Below are 23208 nucleotides of genomic sequence, written 5' to 3'. Positions count from 1 at the left end.
TTGTCTCCTTTTTCGTTGTCTTTTGCTCCCTTTTAATGCCAAAACCTGGAATCATAATGCATTAGTCACGTAGATAGAGTGCCTACCCTTCTTCCTACAAACAACATGAATAAACTAAGAAATGCATGCATAAGCAATAAAAAATGAATGGTTTGAGCAAGTAGAATAGGCCAAAATGAGCCCAAATTGTACCAAAATTGGGGCTCATCATCACCCCCCAGCTGAACCATTTGCTCATCCTTGAGCAACCTTGCTCCTGCTCCTTGTCCTTGGCCGAGGACTCGGGACCGGTACAGGCTCTTTCTTTTCTGCTTTTGATGGCCCTGCCTTCTCTGCCCCTGGTGGTGACCAGGGTGATGCTTCCTTCCCCTTTCCTATTTCCTTGAGTCGGGCTTCGGAAGGCGACTGGCCTATCTTTGGTGTCCAGGAAGTTATTTTTGGGCTCCCCTTTTCGGGGGTGGCTGATGTTTTAGAGGGGGTCCTTGCACTGGGTGAAGTAGGGACATCCCCTGAAGTGGTTTGGCTGCTGGGTGGAGGCTGTGGCTTGCCCGTGGTCATCCTCTTGCTTCTCCTGGCTTCAGGTGGTAGAGGGGTCTCCCTCTCCCTTTTCTCTTTCGGTTTTGGAGGTGTGCTGAGGGCAGCCAGTGCCGCTGCTGCCTCCTTTTCGAGAATGCCAGCCTTCTCTTTCTTGCGTTTTGCTCTCTCGGAGCTCCTTGTAGAGGGCCCCTCCTTTTTAGATTTCGGGCTTCCTGTGGAAGACCCTGCTTTGCCCGCTTCCGGGCCTCCTGTAGAAGATTCTTTCTTTGTCTTCGGACTCTCTATAGGAGGTTGTTTCTCAATGACCTTCGGGCCTCTTGTAGAAGCCCCTCTTTCCAATCTCAGGCTTCTTGTAGAAGCCCCTGTCTCTGTCTTCGGGCTTCTTGTAGAAGCCTGTGGTTGCACTTTCGGGCTTCCTGTAGAAGCCTTTGTCTCCGTTTTGGGCCTCCTGTAGAAGCCTGTTCTCCAACGATTTTCGGGCTTCCTGTAGAAGCCTTGGTCGTTGCTCTTGGGCTTCCTGTAGAAGCCTGCTCCTTACTGATCTTCGGGCTTCCTGTAGAAGCCTTTGTCTTTGTTTTCGGGCTTTCTGTAGAAGCCTGTGTTTGTGTTTTCGGGCTTCCTGTAGAAGCCTGTGTTTGTGTTTTCGGGCTTCCTGTAGAAGCCTGTGTTTGTGTTTTAGGGCTTCCTGTAGAAGCCAGTTTTTGCGTTCCTGCAGATGCAACTCTCACCACCTTTTCTTGCTTGGCTGCATGGATTTTGCTTTTGGCTTTGACTGCAGGAGCTGACGAGGTGCTTGGGCTGGCAGGGACCACCTCAGTTTTGACTGCCCTGCTTTTCAACCTCTTTTCCCTTGCTGACAGGATGGGGGTGTCCTCTTTTGCTCTGTCATCCTTTCCCTCCTCCTTCTCCTTTCGTTCTTTCTTCTGTGTTGGAGTCGGGACCTTTTGGCTTTTCCCTTTCTTACTCTCGGCTACTGGCTCTTCTTCTTCACCGCTAGAGGATCCCGTTTCTTCAAACAACATTTTTATGTCCCCTTCTCTTGTTAAATTCCTAAATGATTCCCATGCGAGGGGGACTTTATATGAGTGGAGAGCATCCTCCACAAGCAATTTTATTAACCCATGATGGGCTATCTGATCAGGGATTCCGTCCTTGAGCTTTGTAGAGCACTCCATCAAGGACTGCAGTAAAAAGTAAGGAATGCTCAGCCTCTGTGCTGCAGGGAGGTCAATCTGGTGTCTTAGTTCATTGAGCAGCCTGAAGTGATACGCATATACGATGCTGTAACGACCCTCACAGGTGATATATTTCATAATTTGCAAACTGACTTCGTTCCATGGTGGCAACAGGCTTGTCCTTTTCACCCCATTTTTGTCCTCTGTGAATGATTCTTCAGGTGGGAAGAACTTCTTCTTTGCTTGCTGGCTCTGCTTCCGCTCTTCTTTATCCCACGACAGACCCATGGGCAGTTCTGTGATTCGACTTATATGCTCTGGGGTGAGTTGGAGGCTGAGACCTCTGAAGCTTACTGTGGCCAGTGTCTGGGATTTAGGCTTCAATGCCTGCAAGAATTCCTCGGCTACTTCATCATCGTAGCCCTGTAGCTTATCACAAAAAGGCATCCATTGTGCCCTGGTAAAGAGATCTACCACTGCTGGATTTCTCCTTAATTTGGTGGAATCTGTGGGTTCTCGCCTGATAAATCCACCCGGCATGATGCACAATTTTCTTAACCGGAGGTGGTGATGGTGGAAGAGAGTTTAGTTTCGGTGACAGAGTGCAGAACAATGCGTATAACCCACAAAAATTTTACAACACAGTCTAACCACGCAACAATCCTGTAGAATTGCAGTATGGGCACACAGACAACAATTGGTCTACTTTCTCATTTACCCTGACAGTAACTGACAATCCTACCACCTTAAATGAGCAATTGCATGAGAAGTCCAGGGTTACCTCGTTACTCGGCCACCTTTTTTCGTGAACACCCGCGTTCCTGTAGAAGACTGCGTCCTGTAGGACTGCGTTCCTGTAGAAACTGTTCCTGTAGGAGCAGTGTGCAAACTTCGGGGAGGACTGCAATTGGACTGCGGTTGAGGTGCGCTTCACTGGTGTTCAGTCGGCCGAAAGCTTGGCGTATCAACATGCAGAGGTATTCAGAAGAGTTACTCAAGTTTTGAAGTGGAGGTGGATGGATATACGCGCACAATCTAGCCGATTAGATTTTGAATCGGCGCAGCTCGTGGCGCGGAGGGTGAGCTGTCCCCGCCGGACCGTTGGGTGACGTCACCCATCATCCGCCTGCACATTCACTTGCTGCCGCATTCATTCCCACAGATCTGCCGCCGCCCTTTTCGGTTAAACTCGTTTCTCGGTTGACGGGACTGATCTTCACGTGCGTGCTGCGTGTTCCCTTTGTCGTGGCTGCCACCCCATCATCTGACTATCCCTTCACTAGCCAACGTGGCTAGTCAACTGGCCTTACGGCCGCTCAACCATTCATTTCTACGCCATGCAAACAAATCAAAGTAATACTCATGCGATTTGATGGAAGGAAGGATTAGAACACTTACCTGCGCGCGTCTGCACATGATTTTCAGTTTTTTGGACGACGGATCTACCTGCTGCATGTGGCTTACACAGTCCCGGAGGCTCGTGGTTACAGGATGCTGGCGCTGTAGTGGACGCTCTGGTTGCATGCGCCCGCGTGTTGCTTGCAGATGGCTGGGCGATGAATGGTATCCACTCCTGCAGGTTTGACTGCTACAGGATTCCCGCGGGGTGCCTTGCAACAGTCTCACCTCCTTGGGTGCATGCTACTTGACAATGGAGATGACCTGCTAATCGCGCTCCCGAAGCTTCTGATGCTCGACATGGACATGGTATGAGCTCTCGGTGTTCATTTTTCTCTGACAACTGATTTTTCCACGAGAACTCATTGATCTGGTTTGCTGGTGCAGGGATCTTAGTTGCATGGTGACGAGGATGGTGGAGCAAGGTATCAGCGTCGTGCATGGGTCCAAAAGAGGCTTGCATGCGTCCACACCAACCCGTAGTCATCAGATCTGCTCATGAAACGCATTCTGGCTCGTTCTGAGCTTCTACAGGAAGTTTCCTGTAGAAGTACAGAGCTTCCTGTAGACAGGCAGCTCTTCCTGTAGAAATTTGCACCTTCCTGTAGAAAATCGCACCTTCCTGTAGAAAATCTGTGTCTTCCTGTAGGAGACTCAGTTTATAATAAAAGTGCACATACCTTGAAGAACATAGGCATTCTTGGAGGAGGTGCTGGTGAGGTGTCCTGGCTGCATGATAAGGACTTCTGGCTTTGAGTTGAGAGGCTTCCTCTCCTCCATAGAACACCTGCAATCTGCATGCAAATTTCACATAATGACTTATTGATCTTGTTTTTTCTTTCTGTTTTTTTTCTTTTTTTTGAAAGATAGCAGGGGCGCCTCAATGAGGTTTTCACCCCTACCACCTGCCTTAAGCGCCTCAAAGAGGTTTTCACTCAAGGATCTTTATCTCTTTTTTTTTTTTTTGAAAGATAGCAGGGGCGCCTCAATGAGGTTTTCACCCCTACCACCTGCCTTGGGCGCCTCAGAGAGGTTTTCACCCAAGGATCTTTATTATTTATTTATTTATTTTTTTAGATGCTTCAGGGTGTGCCCAAAGCAGGGGCAGGACCCTTCTCTATGACCAATACTGCCTTCTCCATTGTTTTGATGAACTCTTGTCTTGAGGGAGGCTTCCTGTAGATCTTCAATCGATGCCCATTGACAAGCATGGGAATGGCTTCCTCATCAATGGTTCGAATGAGGACGGATCCATTGTCATGACACTTTTCCATTGAATATGGTCCCAGTAATCTGGTTCTCAACTTCCCCTTGAAATCTTTGTATCTGGAATCATACAACAAAGCCCAATCTCCCGGCTGAAATTGCTTGTCATGGAGATGTTGGTCATGCCACACCTTCCTCTGAAGTTGAACCACTTCTGAGTGAAGGAGGGCCTGCATGCGGTGCTCATCCAGTCCATTCAGCTGCAATAACCTTTCTTGCTGTGCATGGTTGAGATCTAGGTGCAGCTGAGCTGCCATCCTCAAAGTGTTATACTCAAACTCAATGGACAGCAAAGCTTTCTTCCCATAGACCAGCTCATAAGGTGTGAAGCCGGTGGTGGTCTTCCAAGTGGTGTTGTAAGCCCATGTGGCTTCAACCAGGCGATCTGCCCAGTCCTTTCTACTGCTGCTCACCACTTTAGTCAAGATCCCTTCTAATGCTCTATTGGTGACCTCCACCTGCCCATTTGCTTGAGGATGATAGGGGGTGGAGGTTCTATGCTTGATCTTGTGATGAGCTAGGAGATCTTCAACCAGGTGGGAGGTGAACTGGCTCCCTTGATCGGTGACCAGCTCTCTTGGATAGCCAAACTTATAGAAGATGTTCTCTCTTAGGAACTCGGCCACTTTTTCTTCTGTTGCTGCTTTGATTGCTTTGGTCTCTGCCCACTTCGTCAGGTAGTCAGTGCACACAATGATGTAGGATCTTTGCCTCGAAGAGGGATTGATTGGACCCACAAAGTCCATGCCCCACTTCTCAAATGGCTCAAGAGTCACTTGAGGTTGGAGAGGCATCTCATCCCTTTGGGTCGGTTTCCCCATTCTTTGGCATTGGTCACACTGGCTGACATATCTTCTGACATCTTGATGAAGTGTGGGCCAATAGTAGCCTGCCTGCAGGATCTTGAAGGCAGTCCTCTTTGCTGCAAAATGTCCTCCACAAGGCCCATCATGACAGGTGAGGAGGATGTCAAAGACTTCCTCTTCCCTTACACAACGCCTCAAGATCTGATCGGAGCCAAGCTTGAACAGATTTCCCCCAATCCATGTAAATGAGGCACTCTTTCTGATGATTTTGCTCTTCTCTTTTGAAGAGAGGTGCGGAGGGAACTGAGCTGAAACAAGGTAGTTTGCTATATCAGCAAACCATGGAGAGAGTACTGAGATAGCAAACAGATGCTCATCAGGCATCTGGTCATCCACCGTCCCATCTTCATCTGCAGACAAATCCAATCTAGACAAGAAGTCAGCAACAACATTTTCTCTCCCTGGTTTATCAACAATGGTTAGATCAAACTGCTGCAATAAAAGTAACCATCTAATAATACGAGCATTCACATCTGGTTTATTCATCAAATATCTAATAGCAGCATGGTCAGTATGTACAAAAGTCTGGTAACCAGTAATATAATGTCGGAACTTGTTCAGTGCATGGACCACAGCTAAGAATTCCTTCTCGGTTACAGTGTAATTCAGCTCTGCTTTGGACAAGTTTTTGCTAACGAAGTAAATCGCATATGGAAGTTTTTGCTCAACTTGTCCTAAGACTGCACCTATGGCTTTGTTCGAGGCATCAGTGTGGATGTGGAAAGGTAGGGCCCAGTTTGGACCTCTCAGGATTGGAGCTGACACTAACTTGTCTTTTAATTCATTCAAACTCTTCTGACAATCGTCAGTCCAATTAAACTCCACATCTTTTGCCAACAGACCAAACAATGGTGAGGCTAACTCGCTGAAATCTTTAATGAATCTCCGGTAGTATCCTGCTAATCCCAAGAAACTCCGGACATTCGTTACTTTTTGAGGAGGTGGAACCCTCTTGATGAGAGCAATTTTGTTAGGATCCACCTGCAATCCTTGGGAAGAAATAGTATGGCCTAGCACGGTCCCTTCAGTCATTAGGAATTCACATTTCTCAGGGCTAAGGGACAAGTTCATCTCGATGCACTTGGTTAGGACCTTTCCCAAGTTGGACAATGCTTCCTGGAAGTTGGCCCCATAAGGAGTAAAGTCATCCATGTATATTTCCACTGCATCATGGACCAACTCCGAGAAGATGCTCAAGACAGCTCTCTGAAAAGTAGCAGGAGCATTGCATAGCCCAAAGGGAAGGACTCGGTAGGCAAAGGTACCCCAAGGACAAGTGAAGGTGGTCTTATCTTGGTCTTCCGGGCTGATTTGGATTTGATTGTACCCGCTAAACCCATCCAGGAAAGAGAAGAACTTCTTTCCTGCCAGTCCATCCAACACTTGATCTATGAAAGGTAGAGGGAAATGGTCTTTCTTGGTAGCTTTGTTCAGCTCATGGTAATCTACACAGATCCTCCACTTCCCATTCTTCTTGGGAACCAACACTAGAGGGGACACCCATTCACTATCTGAGATGGGGTAGATGAATCTGGCATCCAACAATTTTTGCAACTCTTCCTTGACAATGTCCTTAAGGGCTGGATTCATTCTCCTCTGGGGTTGCCTAACTGGTTTACAATCCTCTTTGATGTATATATGATGGGTACAGACCGAGGGATGGACTCCTTTCATCTCCTTATAGCTCCAAGCAAAAGCATCTAAGTGGCTGGCCAATAGGCTACACAACTCCTTCTCCTGGGAAGGAGATAGGGAGGAGCTGATCTTTAATGCTCTCTCAGGGCCGAACTCCACACTTTTGACTCTGGGAGTGACAGGGCTGGTTGTACAAAGGTCCACTAAGGTGCTAGCTTGGGCATCCTCCACCAACTTCTCTAAAGATAGTGCACTGGAAGGTGGATTCTGGATCAGGGTCTCAATCAAATCATCCTCGGTAGGAGGGTCTCTTCTAGTGGTATCTAGGGTGCACAGAGGTGCAGAGTACACCTCGTCTTCCTCTCCTTCCTCCAACCAGAGTGGTAAATCATGCTCTAAAGAAGGTTGGGCAGGAGAGTATAGGACTAGCTGTTTGGACATGGGACCATTTTTGATGGTCATGTTTCCTGCCCGACAACTTATGTAAGCATCTGCAGTAGCTAACCAAGGCCTTCCCAAGATGAGAGGATATCCAGTAAGCTTGGCCTTTGGTTGCAGAACCAGGAAGTCTGCAGGGTATTCCAAGAATCAATAGAGACCAAGACATCCTCCACAATCCCTTCGGGAGTCACGGTGGAGCGATCTGCTAATTGCAGTACTGTCGAGGTCTTCCTCAAGGAACCCTGAAGATTGAGTTTAAGCATGGTATCCCTGGTCATCACATTGATGGCTGCCCCCAGATAAATCAAGGTGTGGGGGATAATGGTGCCATTGATGTGAACATCTACTACAGGACTTCCAGGATCTAGGTACTTTGGGCAGATGACTTGTCCTAGCATAAGGTCAGACAGTTGTCCTATGACATTGATAGTTGAGGCATCTTTCTTCCGTCTGCCTGGGTGTTTGAAACACTTCTCCTTAACCAGCTTGTTATATATTGGCACATCCTTGATGGCTTGGAGAAGTGGGATTTTTACACACAACTGCTTGAGCTCACCCAAAAGCTCATCTTCTTCTGGGTTAGGTTGTGTGGTGGCTGTTAGTCTCTCAGGAAAGGGTGGAATAGGCTTTGGTTCACTTTCCTGATGGTTTTCCTCATCCTCTGGGGGAGGAGGTTGGCGATCTAGAAGAGTCTTTCCAGATCTAAGATTGATCTCCTGGATCTCCACAGCATAGGTAGGGCATGAGGTCTCCCCAGTATATACCTGCTGAGCCTGTCTATTGTTGGGGTTCGGGTTCGGTTGAGCAGGCATCTGAGGTTGCCTTGGAGGAGCAGGAGGTAAAGGCTGAGGTTGAACTGGTGGTGGAGGCAAAATGGCAGGAGGAGTGTTGTATTGGGGCCTCCACCCCGACTGAGGAGCACTCCATTGAGGCTGCGACTGGGTATGTGAGTGATATGGATGAGAAGTAGGTTGAGTAGGGTACTGAGGTGGATAAGACCATGGAGGAGGCATGGACCACGCAGGATGAGCAGGGGGACCCCAGGAAGGCATGGGAGTCGAGTGGTTGGGGTTGTAATAAGCTTGAGATGCCCCTTGCATCCCCTGCTGATAAGGTCTAGATCCTTGAGGCCTCCTTTGGTTGATGAAGTAGAGAGGTTCAGTGGGGCTTCGGTTCCTTGGTACATGGCTTTAAACCCAGGTAAGGTTGGACACTGATTTGTTGGGTGGTCCTCCTCACAAACGAAACACACTTCAACCGAATGCAATGGACATTCGTTCTTAGGGTGTCTTCTGGTGCACCTAGGACAGAAGACAGCCAAGGCTCTCTCAGCTTCTTCTTTCTTCTGCTGGATCCTGAATGTGTCCAGCTGCATGGCAATGGTCTGTCTCACCTCACTCTTAAGATCTTCTAATTGGTTTGTAAACTCATGTTTGGAGAAAGGGACACCAGTGGAGAGGAGATTTCCTCTACCTCGTTTTCTAGCTGCCCTGGAATGATTTCGAAACACAGTCTTGATGTCCTCATAAGGCAGTTGGTAAATGTCCCCCCCAGCTAACATGTGAAGGGTGTCTAAGAGATCTTCAGGGACTCCTCGGAGTAGAACCAACTTGAGGGATTCAGGGTCAAGTGTGCACCTAGCCCGTTTATAGCTAAGTTGGAACCTCTCCTCATAATCCTCTAAAGACTCATCATTCCCCATGGTCATTCGAAAGATCTCTCCCTTGGTTTCCTTGGACCTACAATAATCCCTATACTTGCTATTGAAGGCTTGCTGCATCTGAGCCCAAGTAGCGATGCTATTCCCAGGTAATCCCATGAACCAGCGTAGTGCTGCATCCTTAAGAGTGGAAGGGAAAAGCTTCAGCTTTTGCTCATCTTCAGTATAGTCATAGGTTCTACAAAGGACAACAAACTCAAACAAGAAGGTATCAGGATCCTCAGTGGTCAGTCCATGGAAGTGAGGCAAGGCGGAGGGGCTAATGTTTTTCATTTTCATATCTCCATTGGTCTCTCGGATGGGGAAAGCTCCTTCTATTCTCTCATCTTCTCTCCTATTATCAGCCATGGCTTCAGATGGAGTGGTCTCTAACTCTTCTTCTTCTATAAGGTCTTGGTATATCTCAGGATGTTCACCTATAGGTTCCTCTGGGTCACTGTCACCAAAGAAGAGAGAAGGGTGACTCAGTGATGTGGTGGGGGTGTTTGGTAGGAATTTGCCTGATCTATCTCGGTTCCTACGAGGCATGAAATGGAAAGGACTTTTCTTTTTTGAGTGCTTTTGCTTTTTCTTTGGTACCTGCAAAACTGAAACAAAGTGATCTACAACTAACTATATTGCTCAAATGAAATTGCAGAATTGGAAAGCTAATCTAGGAAAGCAAGAAATATTAATCTAGGAAAGCAAGAAATATTAATCTAGGAAAGCAGGAAATGCTAATCTATGAAAGCAGGAAATGCTAATCTAGGAAAGCAGGAAATGCTAAGCTACTTTTGCAGAATGGAAATGAAATAAACTACTGAGCAGAAGTAAGAGTACGAAAGTAGAAGAAAAGCAACAATTACTAATACTCTGACGCTTCCCCGGCAACGGCGCCAAAAAGATGGTGAGCTCCAGTATTGTAGCAATAATGCTACAACTCTTGGGGCTTCCTGTCTCTCATTTTATCAACCCGGTAGTTCGTACAAACTTGGAAGCGACGGTGCTATATGCACAAGTACTAGCTCTTGTCGCAGCTGTCACTTGGTCAGCTGGCACAAGTCCGCTAGGGCTCAAGCCAACTTCTATAGGCTCTCAGAAGAAGCTTGCTAATTGATGGACGAAAGCTATTCTCAAAGGAAAACTACTCTACTTGACAAAATGGACTAAAAGCAAATCAAAGCATGTAAACCTAGGAAACCCTAATTTGACTAGTCTAACCTCTACAATGCAAAGAATGTAAATGCAACTTCTACCAATGCTGTCATTACCTCTAATAAGTGAAAATGCATGGATCTAAACTACTTGCATCATGAAAGTTATGTTTTTGTATTTTTCCTTTAAGTGTGTGGAATGATTGTGATCTTGTGCTAACTAGGGTTTGGTTGTGCAGATGGGATGGAGAAGGAGGGAAAGCGTGGGACAGGTTGGGGAGGCTAGGAGAGGTCCCTAGGGATCCTTAGCATCCATCCATAGAGGTCCCTCACATTCAGAAGCTCGGCAACCAAGTGAGTGGCCTCCTACAGGATGTCTGCAGGGGATCCTACAGGATACTCTGGTTTCTACAGGATGTCTACAAATGGCTACAGGATGACCTACCGTGAGTGTTTGAAGTGATGGAGGAGTAATGGAATGGTAGGGGGAGATGTGTAAGGTAGGAATAAGGCTGGTGATGGCTTTAGAAGTGAAGGAACAGGATGGGGAGTGAGTGTAGGGAGTGGGTTGGAAGATAGAGGGCTATGTCAACGAAAAGGCTAGAGGATGAAGCTACGTGAGGAGTGAAAGACTTTGGGAGATAATAGAGCGGAGCAGGGGTCAAAGATGTGTTTGCATGCGTGATCAAGATGGAGGACGAAGTGATGGAACGAGAGAAAACAGTGTAAGTGAAACAAATGCTTATGACTGTCATCAAACCGAAAATGCATCAACCTAAACTACCTGTGCTTGTAAATTCAATGAACAGCAATCCAAAACGCGAAGGAGAATGTGCATGAAGCTGTGGTAAAGGAGTGTGGTGCAGGTGTGAATCATGTGGAAGCATCTAACACAACGTGACTGTGTTTGCAGCAATCATGAAATAAAGAAATGCGTATTTTTGGTGGTTAGTCATGGACAGATGGCAGTGAGCCTTAACAACCTTTTTGTTGGAGCTCCAATCGATTATATCTATCCTCTGCTACACTAAGCAAGTGGAAACAAATTCACCATAAGCAACTCCTATCTAACTCATGAAAAAGACCAACTTAACAACCTGTAATTCGAATTGCATGTGCAAATGAAAAGCTCAAAGTGCTGAAATGAAATGGGAACAACACTACAGCAGAGGGGATCTATGGCTCTCAGGTTGGGCCCTAACCTGAGAGCTATAGTCTCCTTAAGAAAACTCAGAACTAGATCAGAATCTGCCTTCTTTATTCATAATCTGATATCATGCCAAATTGGCTTACAAAAAGGAACAAAAACTGAGCTGTGCTCCAAAATTACAATAGCAATACGAGAGTTTCAACAACCTATCCAAGGCTAAGGCCTCTATACTTATACAAAAACGATGATCCAACAAGTGTCCTTGATTTTAGGAGCTCGGCTGTCCAACTAGAGTTTAACTGCTGATCCTGTAGGACGGTCATAACTGCTGTTCCTGTAGAGCAGTTTATAACTGCTGTTCCTGTAGAGCAGTTTATAACTGTTGTTCCTGTAGAACAGCTGGCTGCTTCTAAGCTCGGAGGGGAGATGGATTGGAGCTCGGAGTTCTTGGTGGGAATCACGAGGAATGTCCCTAAGACCGTGGACATCCTCTCCTAAAAACCAGCAGTGCCACCTCATTGTCTCCTTGTCTCCTTTTTCGTTGTCTTTTGCTCCCTTTTAATGCCAAAACCTGGAATCATAATGCATTAGTCACGTAGATAGAGTGCCTACCCTTCTTCCTACAAACAACATGAATAAACTAAGAAATGCATGCATAAGCAATAAAAAATGAATGGTTTGAGCAAGTAGAATAGGCCAAAATGAGCCCAAATTGTACCAAAATTGGGGCTCATCAGTCTTCTCTGGTGAAAAACCCAAGGAGGGGAACTTGAGGATCTTTGGTTGCTCTATCGACTTCCATGTGCCAAAAGAAAAGAGGAACAAGCTGAAAGCTTCAGGCAAGAAAGGTATGTTTGTTGGTTATTGTGCAAATTCTAAAGCTTACAGAATACATGTACCTGGACAAAGAAATATAGAGTTTAGCAGGAATGTAACATTTGATGAAGATGCAACTCTTGGAAAGGCTAGAGACACTCCTCTTCATCCTGTTAATGTTGATAGTCAAGATGATGCATTTGAGATACAAGAAAATCCTGATCGTGTTGATGAATCCATGGAGCCCATGGATCCTTTGGATCCTTTGGATCCTCCTCCATGTGATCCTCCTACTAAAAGGAGACCTTTATGGCTTTGTAACACCCTTCAAGATGCTGCTAAACATGCTGCTCCCAGAGGAATCTTTAGAGAAAGCAAGAAACCATACTAGTTTCAAGGATATGTTATAGCCATGAACAACATTATTCAATCTGAATCATGCACTTTTGAAGAAGTTGTGAAAACTAAAGTGTGGAAAGATGCAATGACTGAAGAATATAAGTCCATTATTCATAATGATATAAGTTCCAAGACCCTAAGGCAAACCATTTGTGTCTTTTAAATGACTATATAAAATCAAACATGGTGCCGATGGTAGTATTGCAAAATATAAAGCTAGATTTGTGGCTAGAGGGTTCTCTCAAAAAGAGGGAATAAACCATGATGAAATCTTTGCACCTGCTACTTGTTATACAACCAACCGATCTATTGTGGCTCTAGTTGCTAGTTAAGGATGGTCCCTTCACTAAATGGATGTGAAGACTGATTTTCTGCATGGCTTCCTCAAGAAAGAAGTATTTGTGGAGCAATTGCAAGGCTTTGAAGTACATGACCGTAAAGCTTATGTGTGTCGACTGAAGAGAATCCTCTATGGTTTGAAGCAAGCTCCAAGAGCTTGGTATGCCCACATTGATAGCTTCTTGATGAAGCTTGGTTTTACCAGAAGCAATGCTGATCCAAATCTCTACTTCAAAACGGTCCAAGGTATGTCTATGAGTTTGTTATTATTTGTTGATGATTTATTTTTGACCGGTGGTGAACCTCTTATTGTCCAGTGTAAGAGGGAGTTAGCTTCTGAATTTGAAATGAAAGATCTTCATTTTATGCACTAATTTTTGGGTCTTGAAGTATGGCAGAAACTTGGTGAGATTTTCCTTTCTCAAGGAAAATATGTTTTCAAGCTGCTAGAAAGATTTGGTATGACATAATGTAAATCCATGAATACTCCAATGGAGATGAACTTCAAGAAGCTGTGTGGTGAAGTTGCAAGTTCTGATTTGGCAAATCCTTTTGAGTATCGACAACTGATTGGGGCACTGATGTTCTTAGTGAACACTAAACCAAACATATATTTTGCAGTCAATACTCTAAGCCAATATATGGTTAAACCATATAATGCACACTAGATCGCTGCAAAGCACGTGCTGAGATACTTGCATGGGACCATCAATTTGGGATTGAAATATATTGCCAGTGATATGACTACATGGATACTCAGATGCTGATTGAGCTAGTAACTCTATTGTAGAAAAAACACATCTGGGTGCTGCCTTAGCTTAGGATCTGCCATGATATCCTAGATGAGCAGGAAGCAAAATTCTATAGCCCTCAACACGATTGAAGTTGATTACATTGCTGCTAGCATGGCTTGCTGTGAGGTAGTATGGTCGAGGAAGCTCTTTGGAGAGCTGTTTGAGCATGTTCTGGATACAACAGTAATTTATTACGACAATAAGAGTGGGATTCGACTTGCAGAAAATCTCGTGTTCCATGACAAGTCCAAGCATATTGAGATCAAATATCACTATATCTGGGATATGGTGTAGAGAGGAGTAGTAAGACTCCATCATATAGTGATTGATGACTAGATCGCTGACATTCTTACCAAGCCTTTGCCGAAAGGAAAGTTCTTGGTTTTTAAAGAGCAACTTGGATTGACAGATGTGGCCCTTCCTAGAGAGGGTAGTCATGTGTGATGAACCTTGGTTGAGCGAGATCCTTGTCATTTGTTGACAAGTGGATCCCCCCAAGCAGTGATGAGCCTTGGATGTGCGACATCCTTGTCATGTGTTAACAAATGGATCCTTCCAAGCAAAGATATGACTTGGTTGTATGAGATCCTTGTCGTATTGACAAGTGGACTCCCCAAGAAGAGATGAGCCTTGGATGAGCGAGATCCTTGTTATGTGTTGACAAGTGGATCTCCCCAAGTAGTGATGAGCCTTGGAGGTGCGAGATCTTTGTCATGTGTTGACAAGTGGATCCCCCCTAATAGAGATATGACTTGGTTGTGCGAGATTGTTGTCGTGTGTTGACAAGTGGACCCCCCCAAGCAGAGATGAGATCCTTGTTAAGTGGGTCACCGCCCCAAGCAGAGATGTGGCTTGGTTGTGCGAGATACTTGACAAGTGGGTTATCCCCTTAAGCAGAGATGAGACTTGGTTGTGCGACATGCTTGTCATATGTTAGCAAGTGGCAATCCCCCCAAACGAATATAGTGTGGTAGCTAGAGCTCCCCTATGATGATTCTTCTTCATTAGAGTGAGACATCATTGTTCCAAATGATACAAAGCGAAGATGAACATAGATGCGCAGAGAAAGTGAATATCTTTTGTGCAGAAAGAAAATCCTCTCGCGCTGAGAGCGAGTGTTGGAAATTTGGCAACTTAGGGATGAATTTTTAGAAATAGCAAAAATAAAATTTCTAAAAATAAAGTCTAAAACTGGAATTTCTAGAAATAGAAAGTCTCAAGTATGACTTTCCAAAAATAGTAAATCACCTTACATCAATTGGTAATCGAGTATTGTTGATGGAAAATCCCTTCTGATCATCAATCAATCCTAATAGATCAATTTTGACTTAATCATCAATATTATCATTAATATTATTATTATTAATATTCTTATGATACTATTATATTATTATTAAAAAGAAATTCAACTCACCCAATCATGAGTATCCATAATGTTCTCTTACACTCTCATTATTGGCATGGCATATTCCTCTTACACTCTAATTATTGCTCTTACACTCTATTACACTCAATGAAAGCATGTCATAAAAGATTCTTTTACACTCTCTTACACTCAATAAAAGCATGTCTTAATAGATTCTCTTACACTCTCTTACACTCAATAAAAGCATGTCATAATAGATTCTCTTACACTCTTTTACACTCAATAAAAGCATGTCATAAAAGATTCCTCTTACTCACTATATGTTACGCTCTCTCTTAAAAGCATAAGTTACAAAGGCATGTTTACCTCTTTAATTGCATGAGTTACATTTCCTAAATGGGCATGGGTTACACTCCTCTTGGCATACGAGTTACTCCTCCTTTATGGCATGGATTCGTGGCTCCTCCTATATATATGTGCCTCGTTCTTTCTCCCCTCACTACTTGTGCATTGTGAAAGAATAATTCAAACATGCGAAAGAGTTGGAGAGAGTTGAAGAAGATTTTGAGATAGAGACTTGGAGAGTAAGAGCAGAACTTGGTGAGTCAAGGTTGAAGGAAAGGTTGAATAAGTGTGTGCATTTGCTGCTGCTACCATTGATCTTCATGCTACAATTTGTTTAGATTTGGGTGAACTTACTCATTCTCTTGATCTATCATTGTACTTTGTATCTCTGTTGAACAATTGATTTCTAATAGGAGAAGAATCTGGTTGGGTTTTACCCTTATGGGTTTTTCCCTGGTCATTATACCTAAATTCTCTTTGTCTCATTATATTCTTGGTTGTCTTCTATTGTGCATTTGATTTATGTTCTATCTACATTTTCTTGTCTAATATTGCAACATAAAGAAGTTTTATTATAAGTGATTGTTACAACATAGAGCATCAGAATTTCAACAGGAAAAATCCTCAACCCCACTAGTTGTGGCCTTTGTGGCAAAGCTTAGAGAAGGGGTTGTCACCTAATCCCAACTCTCTTCATCTAGGCTCTCTCCTATCTAAAGCCAAGGGGGTGGACCTGTTGTCGCCTAAGATGTACACTTAAATGTGGGAAAAGTTTTCAACTCCACAAGGTATAGCCTTTAGGGCACAACGCTCAGAGAAGAGGCTGTCACCTATTCCCAACTCTCTTCTTTTAAGCTCTCTCCTAGGTAAGCTAAGGGGGGTAGTCCCTAAATATGATGATCGAAGGAAAACCTGTTGTAAACAACAAGTCTAGGAGACAAACGACAAGGCAATTACCATTCAATATAACTTGAATTAAGGATTGATTAGCAAGTGTGAATATTAATGAGCAATGTTAATGAGATAGATTCGATTAAATCAATATGGCATTCAATGAGATAAAATGTAAGAGACCAATTCCTTTTAAACAATTCTCAAATAAAATTATGATACTTGCAAAAGAAGAAGATGATATTTTAAATTACAAGATTGGCAAATGCTGGAAGACAAGCGAGTACAAGAGATAGCATGATATTGAAACACGAGCAATAAGATAGAACTTGCAAGATAAATAAAACTTGTACTTTAAAAAGATGCTCAAATAAGATAGAACAATATCAAAGGACAATGAACAAGTAATTTAAATGACAAGTACAAGAGTAGTACAATACAATATTGCAAGTAAATGAAGTGCTCACAATTCAACTTGTACAATGAACAAATGCAAGCTTAGACAATGATATGTGAGATGCAAGTGATCTTGGTTGATTTTAATTAAATTCCTATTCTATGGTGAGAACTTCCCCTCAATTCCTCAAAACTTGGTAAGGACTGAGGTGAACTACAAGAAGGCCAGGCCGAGGAGACACTTATTCCATTATTAATGATACCCACTTAGACTTCTTGACACCCCACGTGCCTTTGTTCCTACACTGGCTCGGTCAGAAGAGAACTGCGAGGTCACGTGTTTGAACCTTTTCTCCAAATTCAAATTTATTGAATTGAATGACAATTAGGGAGGTCGGTCCTAAAATTTCTATCAACCAAGCTTATGCTTGGAGGTAAATTTTAGAGATGCAAACCTAGATCTAATATGCAAATGAGATGCAAATGTTAATAGAATGCTTCAATGAGATACAATTAGAACAAGATGCTTCAAAGAGTGAAATACCAATTCACTTATGATCAAGATTACTTTGAGCACAAAATTATAATGAGACAATGATCAATGAAGCATGTAAATACTACTCAATGAAACAAAGCGTTAGAGAAATAACACAATTGCTTTGAATGAAAATACTCTTAAATTGAATTATTGATTAAATTATATTGTCACTTCACTTATAATATGTCTTTAAGAATGTTTAAGAGCAAATATGAATTATAGAGCACAAGTAGCTATTTAAATGAACGGAGATGAGATTGCTAATTAGTGATTTTAGAGATATGATACTTTAATCCAAAACACAAGTGAGATAAAGACAAGAATTCCTGCAATGTAAATTAGATCAAGTAGCAATTAGATCAAACAATTAGTGATGAAGTCTAGATCTATCGATGACCAAGTGAATCAATTCAAGAGGTTAGAACTAAAATACAATGAATATGAAAAGGAAACTAATCTAATGAAAACAAAAAAAATAAGTTAGAAGTTAGATCTAAAGACTATGATAACAATAAAATGAAAACAAATCTACGATGTTAGTCACCACCACAAGAAGCCCTCCCTTTAAATAAGGAGGTGTGATACCATGGGGAGAAACCTTAGCTTCCTCAAAGAAGAGATCCGTTTTATTATTAGATGTTACAAAGAGAGAGACCCTTAGACAAAGAGAAGGGCTTTATAATCTTGAGCAGATTTTACAAATGATAGATCCTTACAACAAGAAGGAAAATCCCCCTTCAATCTACAAAGAAACCATAAGGAACAATGAATAATCTTCCACAAGAATTTGCTCTAAACCCTAAATTGAATACGACCTTCCAAGAAAAAAGGGACACTTCTTTTGCTCACGACCTTGAGAGAAAAACAACCTTCAATAGCTCACGACCAAGTAGGGAAAAATAGCTCAAAATTTAAATTCAAATTTTACAATTTTTTTTATGATTAATTCCTTAAAGTTTAAAGCCTTAAACCCTAAATAAAATCGCTATCTCTGCAAGACGTCCAAGCCAGAGAGGCTTTCACACCAAAGGAAATGTAATGGCTCTTTAGTTCTTGGTCAAAGGAAAAATGCTCCCAAAGGATTACGGCCTTCACAAAAACTTTAGAATTAAAATTCCAAGTTTCCAAACAATGGATTCTCCTCCAAATTCGAGCGGAAGACCCTCAAACCCTAGTGGCTGGGGTAGACACGGATAAAAGGGGGGTTTTAAAAGCCACGAGCAAGGGATTTGTCTCTCAAAAAATTTTGATTTTTCCCTGATATCCAACCAATACACCTGCAAATAAAATTTAAAAGAAATTTTCAAGAGAAAACCTTCTCCTTAAGCTAAATTTGCGCAAGCCAAAGAGAAGCAAATATATACAAAATGAATGAAATTTATATAAAATGGTTATATTTATATACAAAGTGTATTTACAAAAAAAAATAATGAATGCTAAATCAAAGGAGTGGTGAGTACAACTCTGCTCCTTGATTAGTAAACAAAAAGCTTTATATAACCAAATATATTCAGTAAGAGCACAATAGTTGAGAGAAATATGAAGAAAAATCATTTTTTCTTTAGAGAAAACGGCAAGAAAACTCCCTAAAAAATTTCATATGGTAAGTCTTTGAAAAATCCCACTGTGGGTTCTTCAGCTTCTATGCCTTGAGTAGTTGGTTGGTTCAATCGAGAACGTCCCCAAGTGCTCAAGATCTGATCAAATAAAATTGATTTCTACACACTTTTGAAAATATTTGTTAGATCCATAGGGATTGGATGGCATAGTGAGAAGGAAGTCTAGGGGTTCAACCGAAAACCCACTAGATCTGCCCAATCTAAAGTGTTTCTCCAATCCAAATAATGATGCAAGATAACTATACACCAATAAATCCAAACGGCAAATGGAAATAACAAGTTATAACATTAGTAGAATATGAAGCACAATAGATCAAAATGATATTACCATAAAAGACTGAAGAATAACACCATAGCTTTGCCCCCAAAGACTTTCTTTTATTATCCAAAAAAAAATATTACAAATCCAGCAGAGCTTCACTTAGCCAAGAGCTCGAAATTTTTCATGTCTACAATGCGGAGTTTAGAGCTCAATTTATAGAAAGAAAAGGGAGATCTTGATCCCTCTCCAAATGAAAACGGCTAGGTACAACAAATTGCACAAATTTGACTTGATCCCACAATAAAACGGCTAATCCAAGGCTTGATCCACGTCCAATTAATTCTGACCCTTGATGCACAATGCTGATCTTGGGGAAGGAGTTCAATTTCCCTTGAAGATGGAGGTGGATTTACCAAAACTTTTGATCCTGGACCAAAAACTAATTTTTCCTAATTTTCTCATTCAACTTAACCAACTTGGACCATCTCATTTAAAAAATCGATTTTTCAGGGAAATTAGCTGTTGAAGTGGACCAACGAATTTTTTTTTGTGACTTTTCTCGCTTGATATGTGGAGATTCCTTAAGTTTTTTACTTGATTCCTTTCTCGGGAAAGTCCACATCCTTTTAAAAATATTTTTCATTTCAAGAGAATTTTATTTTTCTCTCATTTTATTTTTTTTGACCAATTTTCGGCTAATTATTTTGCCATTTTTTCCTAAAAATATTTTTTTGTTTTGTTAATCTTGGCAGATCCATCCATTTTCTATTATATATTAGGCAAATTTACACCACATAGATTGACCGGGTGGCCTCAACTTGCCCCGAGGGGAATCCAAGTCTGTTGGCCACTGGTTAGCATTATACGCCGTCCAAAAACAAAATTGCTTCAATATTTCTAGCCAAGCTAGATAAGTGTCAATCTCATGTCCAAATACTACATAACTGTAAAAACTAACATATGCAACAGGAAACTTAAAAGCTAACCGCATAAACAAAAACTAAGCATGAGGAATCTAGTCTTTCTGCTCATTCTGCTCATCGGAGACAGAGGCTACAGGAGCAGGATCTTCAACAATTTCCCCTGGCATTCCATACAACTCCAAGATTTAAGGGATGTGGCAGTCGATTCGATCCATCTTGATGTCCTGTTTGTGCAACTAAAAGAGGAATTTTTCCATGTCTTTTTTATAACTTGGCAGGCCCTGCACTGTTACCGCCATCCCCACATAGATTTGTTCCATCGCTTTTCCAAGAAGACTTTTCATTAAGAAATACAAGTAAAGGGTGTGTTTAAACTGAGTAATTCTACCATGGGTATTCCCTGGATCTGGGACCATTGTCCTCCAATTGTCGATCTCTTCCTCTGGTTCACTTTCTTGCTTTATCTCCGCTTCCCAGTCTTCAATCAACTTCCAAATTCCCACATTCATCTCATCTCGGTATGTCGCTGCTGCCTCTGCTATGAGGTGCTCGACAGGCTTACGACCCCTGTGAGCTTCCGACGTGCTCGACCCCTTGTCTGCCCGATGGGTCGGGCCTCTCCTTCCTCGACCACGCCCTCTCGCTGCTCGAGCCATAGTCTGTGCAGTGATGCCCTGTGGACAGTCAAACAAAGTTAGGTCTGTCAACCCGTGCGCATCATCCCATCTTTGTTGTTCATACAGTGCCTCTCTTCCATGCTTCACCATCTGAGAGTTAAGGTAGCCTTGAGCCCACAGGTGGCCAAGGGAATTGGGTTTCTGACTCATCTCCCAGGGCTCCTCATAGTACCCCTCCCCTCGCTATGGTTCAATTGCCGGTCATTCCATTGCATCTGGAGCCAAGCCCTCAGGCTCGTCCGAAGCCTAGCTTGACACTTGCATTTATACCTGCTTTCAGCACCCTCATCCAGCAGATGCCAGCCATGGTTTTGCTTGCCCCTCTGTCTAGAATGCCGCCCAGGGTCCCTAGCTATGCCCTTAATACCATGCAGGTGCCTAGTTGCCCAAGGTTTTCTCAGCGTTCTACTACCGTGGTTGAAATCCCGGCCCCCTGCCCTCAGCTTTATCGTGCCTCTCCCTTCAGCACCCAGCTCCCCAGGAATGGCAAACCCACTATCCCCTATTCCCCTAGTCTGAGCAACTAGATATAGGCCTGCGTATCTTCTCAACCTGCAATTGCCAATGCCATTGCCAAGATTCTGGTTCGAATGGGATAAAAACATAAAACAGAACCAGGCCATGGCATTCCCTTTCCTCCCCCAGTTCCTCCCATACAACGTTGCTTCCCACTGAGGCGACCTCTTGCCCCTCCCTTCCCCCTAGCAAAACCCCAACCAGATCATGGAATTGATACAGGAGCCCAACCAGATCATGGAATTGATACAGGAGCAGGACCAAATTACATACCAGGAGACCGTTTCTTGTCCGCAACCAAGGTTCCTTGCTTGCCTTCGCCCCTCCCTAGCTCTAAGTCGCCTCCCATCTCCACAGCTGGTCTCTCTTACCTTGCACGTCGAATGCCTTAACCTTCTCCACCACCCTTCCTTATTCCTTCCTCCGCCACCTTGCCAACCCACTGTCCATGCATTCATATCAAAGGACACCGCACCCCCTGCCTTGAGCATGTGGGGGATGATGGTTGTTATGAACTTTATACAACCCATATCACATCCTAGCCTATCGCCTCTGACACTGTACCGCATCCCGATCGGGAGGGAAAATCGGAATATGATTCTAAAGGGGTATAAACATATTTTTCCACCCTCAAAGTGTGTCTAGATAGAAAGTTGAGGTGTAATTTTAAGTAGTCATACCCCCTACAACTTATATAGACATCATTTTTTTTATATTTTACATCAAATATTACATAAAAATCTTGTTTAACAAGGGAATTTTGACAATTAAAAAACTGACCCCTAAACACAACCAAATTCTGTGAAACTTTAGACATGATCTAGTATGGCATTTTACATCGACTCTATACACTAGGACTCACCTAAGACTTCACCATCAAACCTCACTCTAGCTTTGGGGGATGCGTGGGAGAAAAACTTAACCAATTATTTAGTGTTGAGAAACACAAATAATTAGCTAAGGAAAAAAAACTCCCTAGAGTGAAAACTCTAGCAAAAATCTTAAGCTACCTAGATGTGTTACATGGCTTTATATTCATCATACTAGAATCATTTTTACATAATTACCCACAGGGCTGCAAAATTTGAAATTGTTTATGGAAATTACACCTAAAAGTGTCTTAATTAGATTATTAGCCTATTTTTAAATATTTCTCAAGTCTAAACATAGGAAAGGGGTTAATTAATTAGTGTTAATTGAGAAAGGTATGAATCATCTAGAAACTCACACGGATTGATCCAAAAATGATCTTAGCCACCGATTATGTTTTAATCTTGGCCGTTGGAGTCCCAACTGGAGATTATAAGAGGAGGTCGATGGGTAGATGGAGGACACACTAGCAGTAGATACTCAGTTGCTCAAGCAGTTTGATTTCCTAGTGGCAGGTAATTTAGCAGTGGAAATCGAGTCAGTGAGTGAGTAGCGACTGTTAGAGGGGCAGGGACAGTGATCCAGAGGAAGTTTTCCAGTTACGTAGAGGTAGCAACAAGAGTTCGAGTTATTCCTAGTAAGGCTGCGCAGAGGACTGCGTAGACAACTTAGAGGGCTATTCGATTTAGTTGTAGGGAAATTGATTCAACTTCCAGAGGCCGGGAAAGTCTTCCAAAGGGTCGGAGAATCATTTCCAGCAGCAGAGACCAGCAAAACGACTTGATCAGAAGCAATTCCGGGCTAGACGTCAAAGGGTTTGTGCAAGGACTATGCAGAGGTCTACGCAAGGGGTCGAGGAGGATGAGTTTCTGAAGCCGAGGTTGCTTGTGGAGGCAGGGAAATTCACTCAGATAATTTCGGCTAGATTTCCTTGCTGTGGATAGCCAGTTTTCAACATCCAGATTGTGTTGAATTTCCACGACCTTGGGTTTAGGTTAGTGTCTTAAAATCATTGATGCTACAAAACCGAGAATCTCAATGGTAAACTACTTTGCACAGTGGAATAAAATAGCGGTAAATCACACATGCATAGAGTATAGACGACTTTTTAATTTTTCAACCCAACTTCGTTATAT

At 42.9% G+C, this 23208-nt stretch overlaps 1 protein-coding gene across 5 annotated transcripts in view; it reads left to right on the top strand.

Annotated features, from left to right (window-relative positions):
- MLH3 (MUTL protein homolog 3) overlaps positions 1–23208 on the top strand; it is a 474897-nt gene that overhangs the window by 99327 nt on the left and 352362 nt on the right. The gene's annotated exons all lie outside the window — the stretch shown is intronic.

This window comes from Pinus tabuliformis, chromosome 8, assembly GCF_031772625.1.
Source record: "Pinus tabuliformis cultivar Carrire ecotype Pingquan chromosome 8, CPIR1, whole genome shotgun sequence".
NCBI lineage: Eukaryota > Viridiplantae > Streptophyta > Pinopsida > Pinales > Pinaceae > Pinus > Pinus tabuliformis.
Note: the sequence above shows the minus strand (reverse complement) of the source record. Positions and strands in the feature narration are given on the sequence as shown.